The 17,028-nt window shown below is 41.3% G+C and overlaps 1 protein-coding gene across 1 annotated transcript in view; it reads left to right on the top strand.

The window, feature by feature from the left end:
* The window catches only part of FUT8 (fucosyltransferase 8), a 282,501-nt gene that overhangs the window by 63,122 nt on the left and 202,351 nt on the right, over positions 1 to 17,028 (top strand). The window contains exon 2 of the mRNA XM_065402719.1: positions 7,094 to 7,177. The gene's annotated coding sequence lies outside the window, so the exon portion shown is untranslated. The remainder of the gene's footprint in view (positions 1 to 7,093; positions 7,178 to 17,028) is intronic.

Below are 17,028 nucleotides of genomic sequence, written 5' to 3'. Positions count from 1 at the left end.
GATGAGCATCTTGCTTCCAGCTGTCTGACTTCCCTAGGGAGGTAAAATCTACTATAAAGGACCTTCCTTCTGATGGTCACAATTTATTTTTGGACTCTGTGTACGATTCCCTTCACGTGTTAAAGGATTTGAGGACAACACTTAGATTCCTTGGGATCTATACACCTGTGAATAAAAGAAAATTTAGCAAGTCTCAAATACCACAGAGATCTCCCCCAGCGCACTTCTCTACTTTCTGTAGACTACCTGAACCTCCAGCCAAGAGACCAAGATATTCCAAAAAGAGGCTAGCTACTGCCACAGTGGACTGCCATTTCAGCCATCCACATCATCCCAGCCCCAGTTTTGATGGCTTGGTCAAAAATCTGAACCAATTGATCCACAGGGATTTACTGTTGCACTATCCCAGCCTTCTCCTCCTCGCCTCCTTTGGATACTACCTCCCCAATTCCAACCTGCCTGGGAGACCATAGCATCCAACATGTGGGTTTTAGAGGTCATAATGTCCAGTTACTCCATCCATTTCATTTCCATCCTTCCCACCCCTTTGGCCCATCCCTTTTTAGGGAACCATCTCATGATCAGTTGGTGAGAGAGAGAAGGTCACCTGTGTTCTATGCTTAGAAGCTACAGAAGCAATTCCAGTTCAGCACAGGGGGAAAAGATTTTATTCTGCATACTTTCTGGTTTCTAAAAAGAACGGGGGATGGAGGCCAGTATTCGATCTCAGATACATGAACAACTATGTGAAACAGCAGAAATTCAGGATGGTGACCTTTGCAGCTGTAATTCCCTTCCTATATTCAGGGGATTGGTTTGTGACTCTTGACCTTCAAGATGCCTATTTTCATGTCATGATTCATCCCTCTCACAATAGGTTTCTTTGCTTCAGAGTCAACCACGACCTGTACAGCGTATTCCCTTTCAGCCTCTCCTCTGCCTCAAGAGTAGTCTCAAAGATTGAGATGGTCTTAGCCACCCACCCACATCATCTGAAGATGTGTCTGTGATGGGTTAGACTCCTTCTGGGATGCCACCTGATGTACTGGGGTTTCACTGAGCCCCGGCTGCACTGCCAGCCTGGATTCCCTCTCCCTGTTTAGCTGAATTAGGCTCTCCGGCCTCTTGCAGCACGCGCGCGCACACGCACGGCCACATCCAACTGCAGACACAGACTGAAGTCAGCTCTGGGTGAGACGATTCACCCAGCACTCATGTGGACACCCCTTTTATGGAATAAACCTGAAATAATACGGTCTTGCGCGATATAGAAAGATCTGCACAGAGCAAACTCATAAAATTAGCCCTCTCCCTCAAATGTGAAGAGAGATGCATAGCTTCTCTCTCCCCTCCCCCCCCAGGTAGAAATTGCACAAACTGGGGTTAATAACCAAAACAAATCTATTAACTATAAAAGGCAGATTTTAAGAGATAGCAAACGGAACAAAGCAAATTACTGAGCAAATAAAACGAAACACGCAGACTAAACTTAATACGCTAAAGAAATTGGCTACAAATAGTACCGTGATTTCTCACCCTAAATGTTGTTTCAGGCAGATTGCAAAGATTCTTGAAAACCAGCTGCACTGACATGCAGCTTGAAACTTCAGGTATTATTATTCACAGGCTAGACACCCTTGCAGCCTGGGCTCAGCTCTTCTCCTCCCAGTTCAGTTCTTGTTTCCAGGTGTTTCCCAGTGTTTCTTTGGGTGGGGAGGCAGAGGAGAGCCATGATGACGTCACTCCCCTGCCTTATATAGCTTTTCTGTATGGCGGGAACCCTTTGTCTTTCAGTGGAAAAACACTGGCATTCCAAGGTGGGGTAGCAGGTGACTCAGTCACATGTCTCTGCAGCCATTACTCGAAGGCTGTTTGGAGTGTACCACAGGAAGACTAAGCTTTTTCACAGTCCATTGTCTTTGCTGATGGGCCATCGCCCTGTCTGGCTTTTTCGTTGTTGTACCTGAAGGACTAGTTGTGGGTGTCACCCAAAGTAGCACATTTGAATACATGGTCAATATTCCTAGCTTCAGATACAAAAATGATACATGCATACAAATTGGATAAACGCATTCAGTAGATCATAACCTTTTCAATGATACCTTACATGACCCCTCTTGCATAAAACGTATCTTAGTCATGCCATATTCAAACAAATTTCTATGAAGAATATAGGATATAACATCACGACGTCTTCCTGTCTTCTACATCTTCCCTAACTCAATGATTAATTGTCTAGATGTTGATCTTATCAAGAGGCATTGTCAGCACTACAAGCAAAAAGATTGCCACTCCATAGTTTAGGCCTCCAATTCAATCTTGAGAAGTCCACTTTGATGACAGTACAGCGGATGGAGTTCATAGGAGCTTCTCTGGATGCGGTGACAGCTAGGGCTTACCTACCTATGGACAGATTTTTCCACTTAGACTCTCATCTCAAGGATTCAGCTCAATCTTCAAACCTCAGCAAGAAGTTCTCGCTAACTATTAGGGCACATGGCAGTTTGTGTTTTTTGTAACTCAGCACACCAGGTTACATCTTTGATGCCTCCAGAATGGCTCAGGACAGTCTATATACTAAACAAGCACTATCTGGACAAAGAGGTGTCTGCTGTTTGCTATGTTCTACAGTCATTCATCTGGTGGAAGGACCCAGAGATATGGGTAGGAGTCCCATTTATTCAAGATCTACCTTCCATCATCATAACATCAGGCGCATTCCTCTTGGGATCGGAGGTACATCTGGGGTCTGTCACAATCCCGAGCAAATTGTCATCCCATTAGTGACTCCTTCACATCAGCCTTGAAGAACTCCAGTTACTGCACAAGATTAGTAACCTCTCCCTTTGATCAGTTACTAATTGGTCTTTTAAAAACATTCACATTTTGAGTCTCATGTTTTAGGCCTCCTTAACGTGAGAACCGCAGATTGTAAAAAGTCAAATTCGTACATAGTGAGGTTTTTGGGATCTCCCTGGGTTATGTAATGTTTTAAACATTTTTTAAAAAATTAATTCTTATGCACAATGTTTAGCCAATGGAGAATATGGCTTACATTGATTACTTCTGTTCTTCAGTGTACAACACTGCCTTTTGGCATATGCCTCAAGTAATGTTTTCAGGATTGAGGCTGGTGAAAGAGAAATGACTAATCTGTGTTCTGAATTAATTTCTTTTATGCTTGACAGCATGCCTTTAACCTATGATTTAGAACAAAAAAACAAAATACACCCGCAGGAAATCACAAGCTTTTGATTATGATTTTAGTGTGTACTGTGAAAATAAACTTTGACATATTGCTATTTTATCTAGCAATTGTTGCTGTTTGTTGCAGGTACAGTTTCTAATCACATTATTGCAATTTGTGGTACATTTTTAAAACTCTGAACTATGTCATTACGACACCTAAATATTTTTGTCAGATTTTTGTAACAGTTTTCAATTCAGTATTTGTTTTTAAGAGCTAGATATAATTATTTAACCTAAATACCCCAAAACAGAAGGTAACTTGCTCCAGTACTTGTTACCCTGGTTGGCAGTATGGCATTGTTTTTCTCTAACACCAGGACTCTTAACTTTTACCAAGGTATCTCTTCTATGGTTTGGGTAACGTTAAAGATTCTGTTTAAACCAAATCAATTATATATCACCTTTTAAAAAATAAAATTGAAACTAGAGTGGGATATGCCTTCAAATAATGCTGTGATGTGTCATGATCTCCCTGTTACACAAAATAAAGCGGCTGTACTACTAGGCTGCCTGATAAGAAACAGGATACGTTTTTCTTTTGTATGTGGGTTGTTTTTAAAGGTTAAGTGACAGGATAAACTCTAAAACTTCTTTTTTAGGTTAATGGGATAATTGGGTTCCAGATTTGAAATATTTGGTTTCTCTCTTGAGTCACCTGTAAATATCTAGGCAAGATTAGCTCAGACATTTATCTTCAAATTAGATAACTTGAATTCTATTCATTACTCTCTGGATTTTTCAGACAAGACCTTAAGAAGTTGAACATAAATATTAAGAAAGTTTGTAAAGAGGCCATGTGGAAAATACAAATTACTGTACACAGGCCTCTTTTGTTTCCAAAGGAAAGCAAAACTATTCTGTTAAATGTTTAATTCATTTATCTGACAAAATTATTATAGTATGTGTAGAGAGAGATGATAACTTATTTTAAAAAGTTGCAAGTCCATAAAGATATCCTGGACTGTTATGACAATGAAGTTAATGTTAATATACAAGAATAAAAAAACATTCTTCTCGCCTCTTCTGTCTCCCCCACTTTCCTTCTCTTTGGGGAGTCTCTCATCCCTCCTTCCTTCTCTTGTCCCCCCACTCTCTTAGATGATTCTCTCCATTAGGTTTCTGTTCACTAGCAGAGGTAGGGAGTAGAGAAGTAGTTGTTGCCCTGAGCCTGGTCCTTCAGAATTTGGCAGCAACAGGGAGGGGGTGGGAATAGGAGGCTGGGAAGTACAAAAGTACTTATGGGAGTAATGGAGTAATAGTAAAGACTGACATCACTGGCAGATTAAGGGGAGCGGTCTGCCAATCTGATGCTGGGATGCTTGGTGAGATAGAAGGAACTCACTCCTGCATGGCAATACAGTGGAGGGAATTGAAGACTGGTGATGGTGTGGCGGGGAAGAGGTTCAGGCACCTGTGCCCAGCCAGGCACAAGCTCCCTCCTCAGCTCCTCCTGCTCTGGGTCCTTCCCGGGCCCTCTGAGCTGTAGTAGGGAGGCAGCTGCAGGATGGATGCCTTTATAAATTGCTGAGGCAGCTGCAGGCTGAAAGAAAGGGTAATAGAGGAGGGATCCGGCTTGTGGGCAATATGTTTGACACCTTGCTCTACATCTTATCACTGGATGGTCTTGCATGGCATTGACTATCATCTTACATTGATGAGACAAGGTGGGTGAGGAAGAGCTCTGTGTAACTCATCAGCTTGTCTCTCTCACCAACAGAAATTGGTCCAATAAAAGATATTACCTCATCTGCTTTTTCTCTCTAATATCCTGGGGCTGACATGACTACGACAACACTGCATACATCTTACATTGATGACTCTCACATTTACCTCTGCACTCTGAACTTGTCTCCCTTTTTCCAATATGGGTTGCAGCCTTTCTTTCTGACATCTCTTCATGGATGACCAGACATTAACTTGTAATTAACATGGCCAAAACTGAGTTTTGATCTTTTCATCACAAGCTCTCCCAGCTTTCTGAATCACTGCCTCAATCACATCACCACCATCTTTCCAATCACTCAGGCCCATAATGTGAGTATCTTTGATATAGCCCTCTGGCCTTGACTACTGCAACATTGACCACAGCACAAAAATCCCTTGAAATTGCTCCTGCTAAGATCATTTTGGCTTGTTCTTACCACATTATATGTTATGTGCATCCTTCTACTAGCTCTGTCTTCTCCACCATATCTCAAACAAGCTTTTTTGCCTTACTTTCAAGATACTTTATGAGCTCTGTGTGGCTGCTCTAATTATTGTGCTGACAACTGCTCTTTGCTTTTGCCAACAATGTGTGTCTTTACCACCTGTTAGTGCAAAAATATTTTTGAGAGTAGACTTTCTTCCATGCCATCCCGTATGTATACAGGGAAGAACTCCCTGTCCAAAATCCATTTGAAAACACCATTGTATCCTCTGTCAAATCACCTTAAGATTCACCTGTTCTCTCTTGTCTACAGAACACTATTATCCAGCAACAGTCGCTAACTGAGACTGTTCGTTGTGCAAAAACACCCTATTTTTACTATGAAGTTGTACTTAGAAACAGTCTTTATGCAACTACAAGCTCATACATTGAGGAACAAAGAGTGCAGTCCATACTTACAAGGCAAGGACTGTATCTTGGAAACAGTGACTCTGAAAAGGATTTGGGGATCACTGTTGATAACAAAGTGAAGATGAGATCCCAGTGCACGATGCTGTGGCAAAAAGGACTAACATGATCCTTGGATGTAGAAGCAGGGGAACACTTAGCAGAAGTAGGGAACTGTTACCTCTGTATACCACATTAGTGATCTCCATCCCTTCTGGCCTTAAAATCTATGAACCTTTAAATTGGCAGTCCTCAAATTTCTTATTTAGATTGGTTCATGTTTTTATTGTCACATCTACCTACATATATGGAAAACTCCAAAAATGTCAAGTCATCAATTTTTTTTAAAAGAGCATAAAAGTTATGTAATCCATGACTGTGATAGCCATAAAATGGCCATAATTATTATATACAAGTATTACTTTGTAATGTCTTTGTAGGAAAAAGAATTATGAAACTGTCAATTTCAGTTGACCTTTTCTATTAGAAAGCTTAACTCATTTTTAATTCTTGGTACATTTGTGCTGACATCCATCGACAACTAGACTTTTGAAGACTAATGATAATCATAGGGCAAAACAGTTATGATACTAGAGGCAATTTATTGTACTTTGTGCAGTGAAAGTGACAAAACAACGATGGCAAAAATGCTATAATGGATGTATTGTATGCTGATGGGTGAAGGTAAATGCTGTGGCAGAAGTAGACAGTCTGCTTCTCTGCTGGCTAGTGCTGGTGCTGGTGATGTAATGGCATTGACATTGAGGTATAGATGAAAGTAGATAGCTACAGAAATAGGCTTTCTCATTTGACCCAGTGAACAACTACAGGTTAGAGGAAGGGAAGGAATTTAACACTTATCACCAGACTTTGATTAACCTGTAGTTAGAAATCTAAAGTGAAGCAACATTCTCACAAAGTTATGTATTTTCTGAAGATAATTGAGGTTGTGAACTCTCTACCTTTGCAAACAATTGAAATATGCGGTGAGAGGTCAGTTCCTACTTCACACAGGTGATGCTTCTTCTACTAATAGTCTTATAAAGATTTTTCATGGTATAGTTGAGCACTTACGATGAAAAAATATGTGATTTATTACACTAAAGAAACTATGGGCCTGGCTTTCAGAGATCCTGAGCATCTGCAGCTCATTTTCACTTCAGTTGGAGTTGGTGCTTCTGAAAATCAGGCCCTATATGGAAATGTTTTCATGGGTTGTATATTCAAGCTATTACTGTTTTGTTTCAGGCCACTGTCATTGTAAAATCCAAGGAGAGAAGCAGATACATGTGACCCAGCTTCATTACCTTCTATAGAAGAAAAAAGGCACAGGTTGGTACCATAGTTGAGACATATACTTTCATTATTCTCTTACATATTCTGATTTTAAATATTAAACCTTTGGAGTGTTTTGTCAACTGTATAAAATGACTGTTTTCATGGCTGCTTCTCTTCATAATTTTAAATAACAAGTTGTTGAGGATTATCCATTCAAATATCGGCTGCAAATTGAAATACAGTGGGTCTGATTCTCTACTGCTTTCCTACACCTAGTGTAATCATTTACACATCTGCAAATAGAGTGCAAGGAGAGTGTAAAACACTACCAAAATACTCATTGCTGTATTTTACACTCACTTTATACAAGTGTAAGTAACTGCATAAGGTGCAAGTCAGTTGAGAATTGTCTGAGTCAGGATGTCTAAAAATATTGTTACCCCTTTTGACCCAAGTGGCTAGCCAGATTTGGGGTGTTGTGGGTAGAAGTGACTGAAGAATAATTGATTTTTTCCATTTGATGGCTGTTATTTCAATCACCTCTTTACATTCATCCTGAATGAAAAATGTCAGTTATGGCCAACTCATAACAACAAGGTTTAACCCAACACACAACAAAGTGTTTACTTTAATCTGAGTATGAGGATTTTTAAAAAACACGTTTATCATTTCACCACTGATGCTCTTTACTAAATTTCACTTTCTGATTCTCGTGCTACTGTACTGTTGGGATGTTTGGATTTCAGACACTGCAGAGGAATGTTTAAATCCAAACTACAAAGTTTTCATTACAATTATAAAAGAAGTTTCTATTAGTAGACTTTTTTTTGTAACAAAAACTGCATTAAACAAACCTAAATTTTCAGCCCAAAGTACTGTGATCATGTCCTTTAATCTTTCTTCCAAGGGATTTCAAATAAATGATTTGTGATTACTGAAATTGTAACCAGAAGGGTACATTTTTTCCCTTCTTTGTGTGACCTGAATATTTTCAAGATGATTTGGGGTTCATTTCCCCCCTACCCCTTTCATAATATGACCAGAAAATGGGCTGGCCAGTAATGGAATGAATATGCAGTGTTGCTGTTCAGTCTGTCTTCTTATGTGGTTAGTTAATTTTACTAAATGACAAAAATATTGAGTTTGCGATAATTTACACAGATGCAGACAAATGCATGATGAAAAGTGAATCCTTGTCACCCCTCCAAAGTGATCTGATTTCATATAAGAGAAGGAAGCGGGATGTTGTGAGTAGATTGAAGACTCATAGTTTTGCACTAAGTACAAATACAGATATATAGTACAGGTGCAGTATATGTTATTTATCTTTGAGGATAACCGGGCACCAGTCCTGCAGCTGACTCTCTAAGGGGCCCCTGTGCTTACATGGAGTCATTGAAGGATCAGGGTCTATATTAAGGGAGAGAGTAGGGAAAATAATTCCTTTGAACACTGAAGGACTAAGCTGTCATACATACAGTGGGTGGCATGCTTGTCTCACTGCTAGTCATCTGAGCACAAATTCATAGACTTTAAGATCAGAAGGGACCATTGTGATCATCTAGTCTGATCTCCTGCATGTTGCGGGCCATAGAACCTCACCCACCCACTTATGTAATAGACCCCTAACCTCTGGCTGAGTTACTGAAGTCCTCAAATCATGGTTTAAAGATTTCAAGTTACAAAGACTTCACCATTTACACTAGTTTAAACCATGCCCCATGCTACAGAGAAAGGCGAAAACCCCCCAGGGTCTCAGCCAATCTGACCTGAGAGGAAATTCCTTCCCAACCCTAAATACAGTGATCAGTGAGACCCTGAGCATGTGGGAAAGACCCACCAGGCAGATAACTGGGAAAGAATTCTCTGTAGTAACTCAGAGCCCTCCCTATCTAGTGTCCCATCTCCAGCAATTGGGGATTTTTGGTACTGTCTCGTGTACAGTGGGTGACATACTTGTCCCAGTGCTTGTTATCTGAGCACACCCTGTTTAATCCATCAAACAGACTCAATCTGTTTTAAAAGTGCTGCTTCCCTGCTTTCTAGGTGGGAGGCAGGATTATCAATGACGGATTGTGGCTTCAAAAGCAAGGTGTGAATAGTGGCATAAGCCTGTGTGAAGGTCACATTGGAATATGTACATTTTGTTTGTGATGTACACTGTACATGGAACTGCACATCTGCTGAGATGCAGTTCACAAGCTGACATTCACAGCTGTTTGAAGAGAAATGATAAGAAACAGATTCATATAATGTTATACATGGTTGAAATATATTAGAATTTTAGTGTTTCTACAGTACTTAGTTTATAATGGAAAATATGAATTTAAATACTGAAACAGAGAAGTGTATCTGTTAATACAGAGTCAATTATTCATCTTCAAGTGTCCGTTCCACTTCAGATGTGTGCGCACTACTGCACTGAAGCTAGAGATCTTTTTTCTCATAGTACTACTTGTTGGCACATCCACCCCTGTGCACTTATGCTGCTCGTCAGGGGTATGAAGAGTGATGCCGCACTGACCCCCCTCAGTTCCTTCTCACTGACCATGGTTGGTATGTGGAGCATGTGTGAGCTTCTCACACTTTCCCATTCTGTCTGTAGAGAATCTTTTCCTAAATGTTTTTTTATTGTAAATAGTTTTAGTATAGTTATAGTTTTAGTTAGTGGTACTTGTTTAGGAAAAAGTATTGATTTTTATTTTACTTTTCATTGAGCTTTTAGCGCACCATTGAGATTTGCCTAAGTCCCTGGGGTTTAAATGCTATTCCGGCTGTCTCAAATCTAACCAGTGAGTGATCCTCACTCTCACTGCTTAAAATGTTTTGGAGAAGGACATGTGAGGCACAAGTGTCATAGCTGTAGGGGTTTAAGACCAGAACTAAGAAGCTGATGGATGTTCGACTTCGAGATTATCCTGATGGAAGCAGCTTTGCGACCCCCTTTGAAACCCAACCGTTTGATACATAGGGGTTTGGACTTGACTCGGTCTCAGAGCATGACACCAGATTTGGTGACATCTTTGGATGGAGAGAGCTGGAGAGAAGACTCTGTTCTCTGTCTCCGGTACCTTGCAAGCAGCATCAGAAGTCTAACACTTGAACCTCTTGTAGCCAGAAGAAGCCCTCTTCATCTTTGAGTGCTAGTCCCAAACAGACTCACACTAGAAGACCAGCACAGGGATTGGAACTCCTGCTAGGCACTCCCTGGTACTGCATTCTAGCATTATAGAGTTGTTGACACAGGCACCTCAGGTGGTACCATTGAGACATTGCTGGTACCTTCTATGGCATATACGATAAGTCTTACTCTATTGGTACCAATAACACTTGAAACATACAGTGCAGCAGGGATCTCCTGTGACTATTGGTGCTCACCACTGATGCAAGGTGAGGTCCAGCTATCGACTATTCCTGCCATACAAGCACTGGTACTGGTATCTTCCTCAGCAGCCATCTGGGACTGAACTTTTGTCAGTACCAGCAGGGTCTAAAAGTCTTTTGTGGAGCCAGCCAGATGTACAGGAAAATCTTGGATGCTTCCTCTGGTCCCAGTCTCCTGCCTCCTTGGCCTTTAGACTGTGCTTACTCTTCCTCGGAGTTGGAAGTGGGGTTTTATGCTTCAGGATTCCACTACAGAAGGTCTTGAGCATCTCCTCATTCCTCTTCATGCAGGTCAAGGTGTTAGCACTGTGATTCTTATAAGAGTGGGTCCAGGAATAGGATGTCTTGGGGTTGGGACCTGGTACTGTACTAGGTACAAGAGAGGACTTTTGGAATCCATGGGGAATTCGTCCGGACTCCAGGTGGTTGTCTTCTTCTAGACCTTACACTACTAAATCTCCCCCAAGGCACTGTTCCCTTGGCTTTAAACAGTCCCTTAGAGTACTCCTTCAGTGTGCCAGACCTCAAAGGGTAGGCCACGCTTCCTCAGTGCTTCCGAGACTGAGTCTCTGGGTGCTAGCATTGCTGCTTCTCACTGAGCTTTGTCCAGCAAGTCCCCCTGAGGAGGACTTTTGTTTCAGAGCCTCTTACCCTCTTCAGTGATCAGTTCACTCCCAGAAGTATCTGCAGGGACATCACACAGCCTTTTCAAAAGGCTCTGCCCCAGTAGCAGCATTTTTAACCCTTCTGCACGCATTGGGTACAGTACCAAGTCAAATATTTCACTACTGTGCATAACATCCATAAAAATTATTTCAGAAAATTCCCACTTTTGTCTCCTTACCTCCCTGGGTATACAAATTGAACTGGTCGGAGGACAACCCACAGAAGTTAGGGATATTTTGCATATTGCGGGGCCTGCTAGAGTTGCATAACATGTTAATAAGAACATCTTGGAGTCTACCAAAATCCTTTGGCAAACTCCCTCATCTCTGAGGCCCACTGCCAGAAGAACAGAGGAGTACTAAGTCCCCTCTGAGGGACAGTACTTTTATTCACACCCAACCCCAGCTTCTTTGATAGTGATGGCTGTGAATGAAAAGGTGAGATAGGGCGATCTAAATCTACTGCTAACGACAAAGATATAAAATATTGGATCTGTTTGGGAGAAAGGTTTATTTGTTACCAGGATTGCAGTTTAGAATTGCAAATCATCGTGCTCTCGTAGTTCGTTAGGATTGTCGAAATGTTGAAATGTATAGACAAATTGCTAGATGATGCTAAGGAGAAGTATACAGCACTTGTGAGGTGAAAGCTTCTGGGAAGTAAGATCGTCCTTACAGGCTGGTTTAGATTAGGTGGATTCAGCAGTTCAGGTAAGGGTAATGGCAGTCACTATGTGTTATGCTTCTTGGCTGCAGTTGTAATGCTTCAAGAGTGTGAATGCCAACCTCAGGACAGGCTGTTAGGAACCAGGGCACAAACCCCAAATTGGCTGTGAATTCTATGCTTAGATTTCAGCAACCAATTATCAAGTGTGTACATGCCTTGGGCTCTATAACCGGCTAAACAGGGAGTTACAGACACTCTCCTTGGGTACGCTGATCTGCTTCTCTGCCCAGGTGTCACGTTATTGATTTGAACTGGGACCATATAGAACATGGTTGCAACCAAAGTCTTGTAGTGGCACCAAATCTTGTATAAAGGGGGTCAAATGAGGTGTCTAAGACAAGGTTATGGTTGGCTGGTTATGATTATACTGTCTATATGTGTGTATCAATTTTGTAGTTGAAGTTATAAATATTGGCTCTATACTGTCTGTATTTCAAACTTATGCTATGCTTCTGGGAAACTTCCTAGGCAAGTTGGTGTTAGCTCTGCCTAGCCTGCTTGATGGCCCATTAAGGACCATCAGCTATACAATTTTCCCATTGAGAGGAGCCAAATACGCCTTGGAACTCAGCAAAGTATGCAGGGACTGGCCCATGTGACTCCAGACTCCATTTTGCTGTAATTTTCCACAGTAAGGACAAATAAATGTTCTTACACCTGGAGGAGACTATAAAAGGCAGCTGCAGCTCCTCCATCTGGTCTTCAATCCTGCTTCATACCTCTGGAGGAACTTTGCTACAAACTGAAGCTCTGAACAAAGGACTGATGACCCATCCCACCTGGGGATGTATTCCAGAGACTTGATTTTGAACCTGCAGTTTATCTATCACTGCTACAAGCCTGAACCAAGAACTTTGCCATTACTGTATGTAATTGATTCCATTTAACCAATTCTAGCTCTCATCTATATCTTTTTCCTTTATGAATAAACCTTTAGATTTTAGATTTTAAAGGATTGGCAACAGCTTGATTTGTGGGTAAGATCTGATTTGTATATTGACCTGGGTCTGGGGCTTGATCCTTTGGGATCAGGAGAACCTTTCTTCTTTTACTGGGGTATTGGTTTTCATAACCATTTGTCCCCATAACGAGTGGCACTGGTGGTGATACTGGGAAACTGGAGTATCTAAGGGAATTGCTTGTGTGACTTGTGGTTAGCCAGCGGGGTGAGACCAAAGTCCTCTTAGTCTGGCTGGTTTGGTTTGCCTTAGAGGTGGAAAAACCCCAGCCTTGGGCTGTAACTGCCCCGTTTTAAGCAATTTGTTCTGAATTGGCACACTCAGTTGGGTCCCGCCAGAACTACATCGTTACACCAGGTGAGCATACCTTTGTGATAGATGGTCCCTTATGCCAAGAACCACGGCAATATTCAGGTTACTTCCAGTCCCAAAGGACCAGTCGCTAACCCTAGGTCAATTGTACCTAAACTTATTCCCTGAGAAAACAGATGAAGCTTTGCATTCTGTTAAAGATTCTAGGGCAATCCTTAAATCACTAGGCATTTACACTCCAGCCCTGGAGAGAAAGCAGTTCCATTCTTAGGTCTGCCAGGGATGTGCTAACTGCCAGGGTAGCTGGGCCAATCTCTAGGATGCACCATAAGAATCAGAGACCACCTCCAGCTACATCTAACAAATCAGTAACATCTAAGCAGTCTATTTGTCTTCTTTGCTGAGATGATGAGAGGACAACTGGTCATCTCATAGAGGATCCCTTCCTGCATTCATCGGTGCTATGATATCATTAAGATTCCTTCCCCTTAAAGTGTTTTAGCACTCTCTATAAGGGCAAAAGCAGTGTTGTCTGCTTTAAGTCATGTAGCCATCAGTGACATTTTCAGGGCTGCAACTTGGTCATCTGTTCATACCTTCACCACTCATTATGCTCTCTCTCAGTTCTGAAGAGATGATGCCAGATTTGGAAGAGTGGCATTGGAGTTCTTGTTCAGGTAGACTCTGATACCCTCCTCTGTCTGGAAGTGCTCATGAGTCACCTGAAGTGGAAAGAGTGCAAGCACTCAAAGAAGAAAAGATGGTTACATACCTGTTCGGTAACTGTTTGTTTTTCTTTGAGATGTGTTGCACATGTCCATTTCGTGGCTCACTCTCCTCCTGTACATTGGAGTCAAAGATAACGTATGTTTCTGGTGTGAAGGAACTGAGAGGGGTCGGGGCAGCTCTGCCCTTTATACCCTTGGCTAGCAGCTTGGGTGTGTGGAAGGTGCATGTGCCGCCCTAACACATTCCACTATGGGAAAAAGATCTCTGGTGTTGGTTCACTGGCATGCATGCACCTGAAGTGGAATGGACATGTGTAACGCATCTCAAAGAACATCAGTTACCAAACTGGTATGTAACTTTTTTTTTTCTTTGCAAATTTCATTTAACAGAAGTAGCCATTTATGATTTAGTCATTTTGTGCTGTCTTGTCTTCTAAACAGCCTGCTTTTAAAGATCCTTAATTAAGATTGTCTTAGTAGTATGCTACTTCTCTTACTAAAAACTTAGAGAAACTTTCCCAGCAAGAGAGCATAATGATGGAAGGCACTGCAGACACAAAAACAATTATTAGGGAATGATTTTTCAATCAATATGCTATGAAGAGCTTCAAACTGTTAGTGCTTGTGTCTTTCAGCTGTTTCCTGCAGGCCCAAAAACTTAGCTGTAGTAAGGTGACTTACTTATAGAAGGTTTCAGGGTAGCAGCCGTGTTAGTCTGTATCTGCAAAAAGAACAGGGGTACTTGTGGCACCTTAGAGACTAACAAATGTATTTGAGCATAAGCTTTCATGGGCTACAGCCCACTTCATTGGATGCACATTGGATGCATCCGATGAAGTGGGCTGTAGCCCACGAAAGCTTATGCTCAAATAAATTTGTTACTGTCTAAGTTGCCACAAGTACTCCTGTTCTTTTTACTTATAGAAGTATATTGAATATTTTATTCTATCACTAAAAAAACTTACACATCACTTTTATTATATAAAGTGCTTAGGGCTATGTGTTGTCCCCAATCTTTCTATGTTCTTATAGTAGCATCTACAGTTGTGATCTTATTAGGCTGCTACTTTACCTCTACAGTTCACTGTTTCTCTAAATATAAGCAGCAGTCCCACAGAGTGAGGGAACATTAAAAAAAAAAATCCTCAATTCTAACCATTAAAATCTATAGGGAGGGTTCCATGTACTCCATGCCCAATGGGAAATTCTGCATTAAGCACCCCCTAAATTCTTTGGCAAGAAATCCTAAACTATATGGCAGTGTTAATTTATTGTATCTCCATAAAATTCTTTTTTCTCCTATCCTTCCTGTGCCCAAACGCATACATGGTTATGTCTCATTGTTGAAAATACTCATTGATGTATAATTCTTTAATGATGATTTTTAGCAGTGATTATTTTTGATGGATTTTTTTTTTGGCTTTATTCTTCTAACAGTCTGGCTTTATGACCTACATAAGTTAATGATGTTGTCTGGGTGGTTTGGCTTGGAATCATTTTCTTCCTGCCCTTTGTGAACCAGAGAAGGTCTTGTAGTCAGTTTCAGCAGTTCCTCTCAGCTCCACAGGCCTTGTCTGCTACTCTATTCTCCATGCAGCCTAGTTGCCCAGTTTGCCTTTCTAGCTCCCCTTCTCCCTGGCTGAAACTGAACGCTAGCTCTGGCTTTCTGACCTCTCCTGTCTGGTCCTTTAGAACAGTGAAGGGAGTGTACACTGTAATCCAATTCCACTGTAGTGGGGAAAGGTACAGAAGAGGCAAGAGGAGACAGCTGCAGGCAGGTCCCAGCAGGGGAAGGAGATAGAAAACAAAAAGTTGGGTGCCTCCCTGCAGCAAAATAATGAACTCTGCAGGAAAAAATGCTGAGTTCTGTGGTATTTTGAAATAAAATGCCAAATTCCATGGCCAAGCTGTTATGCTGAGTCCAGGAGGCACTGAGTGAGATGACAGGGGCAGTGTGAACCTTTGAAAGCTGTCGTTTCAGGTTCCTTAAAGACTCAGGGCTTGTCTACACACAAGTTGCTCTGCTTTAACTAAAGGTGCAGTGTTGCTCCGACTTACTTAAACTCACCCTTCGTACAAGCATTGATTTAAATTCAGTTCATATTTTTGAGGATAGCTTTTCAATGAAAAGGGATAGGTACTTGACTTTTTAAATGAAAGCTGGGATTCTGGAGTATGATTTTGCATGAGCCTGATGAGGAAGAATTTCCCCATCTGACAAAAATTCTCCCTCAGAGTCCCAGTGGTTTGAGATGTGCTTAATAATCCTTATTCCGGGAGGGAGCTTTTGGCCTATACGGAGTCCAGAACTTTCCTGATGAAAGAATTTTTCTGTAAGGGGATTAACGGACCGTCTAAGGTCTGGAACAAGACGAGTTCTTTTGTACTGAGCCTTTTAAGGTTTTATAAGATGCTGTCTGAACCAGCCAGTCATACAAGGTGAAAAAACAGATACTTTGTAATCTCAAATAACTAAATGTTTGGTAAAACTCTGTGTGCTATGAAGAGCCTGAAGGGGGTAATATCTTGTATTGGTAATGGTCATATCCCAAACAAAAGCATAGCAACTTGCTATATGACTGTCTGATGTTGATATGGAAATAAGCATCTTTCAGATGGAGAGCCTCAAACCAGTTTTTCAGAGAAAGTAAAGGGAGATGAGGGCCAGAATAAGCATTTGAAATTTTAACCTCTTCATTTAATTGAGCATTTGTGGTCTATAATGTCCTTGAAATGAGGAAGTACCTTGAGTAGAAATTTTTCCCTTGGAAATTTTCTAATACTTCTGTAACCTTTGGGTGAGCCAGAGTTTACTTCATTGCCCTTCTCCAGAGCCTTAAAAAAACCATCTCCCATAGAAGAGCAACTTTGAAACCCAGAATTCAGTCTCTAAAGACATTCAACAAGGATTGCACAGGGTCTAACTCCCCAGATTCAAGTTCCCAAAATAACAAAAAACCCTAACTGGCTTTAAGACTGAGCTTGATACGTTTATGGAAGGGTTGATATGATGGGACTGTCTACAATGTTAACATGTGGCCCATCGGCGACTACCAGTAGCAAAAATCCCCAGTGGCTGGAGGTGGAGAAGGCTCTGAGTTACTACAGAGAATTCTTTCCCAGTTATCTG

Source organism: Emys orbicularis, chromosome 4 (assembly GCF_028017835.1).
Source record: "Emys orbicularis isolate rEmyOrb1 chromosome 4, rEmyOrb1.hap1, whole genome shotgun sequence".
NCBI lineage: Eukaryota > Metazoa > Chordata > Testudines > Emydidae > Emys > Emys orbicularis.
Note: the sequence above shows the minus strand (reverse complement) of the source record. Positions and strands in the feature narration are given on the sequence as shown.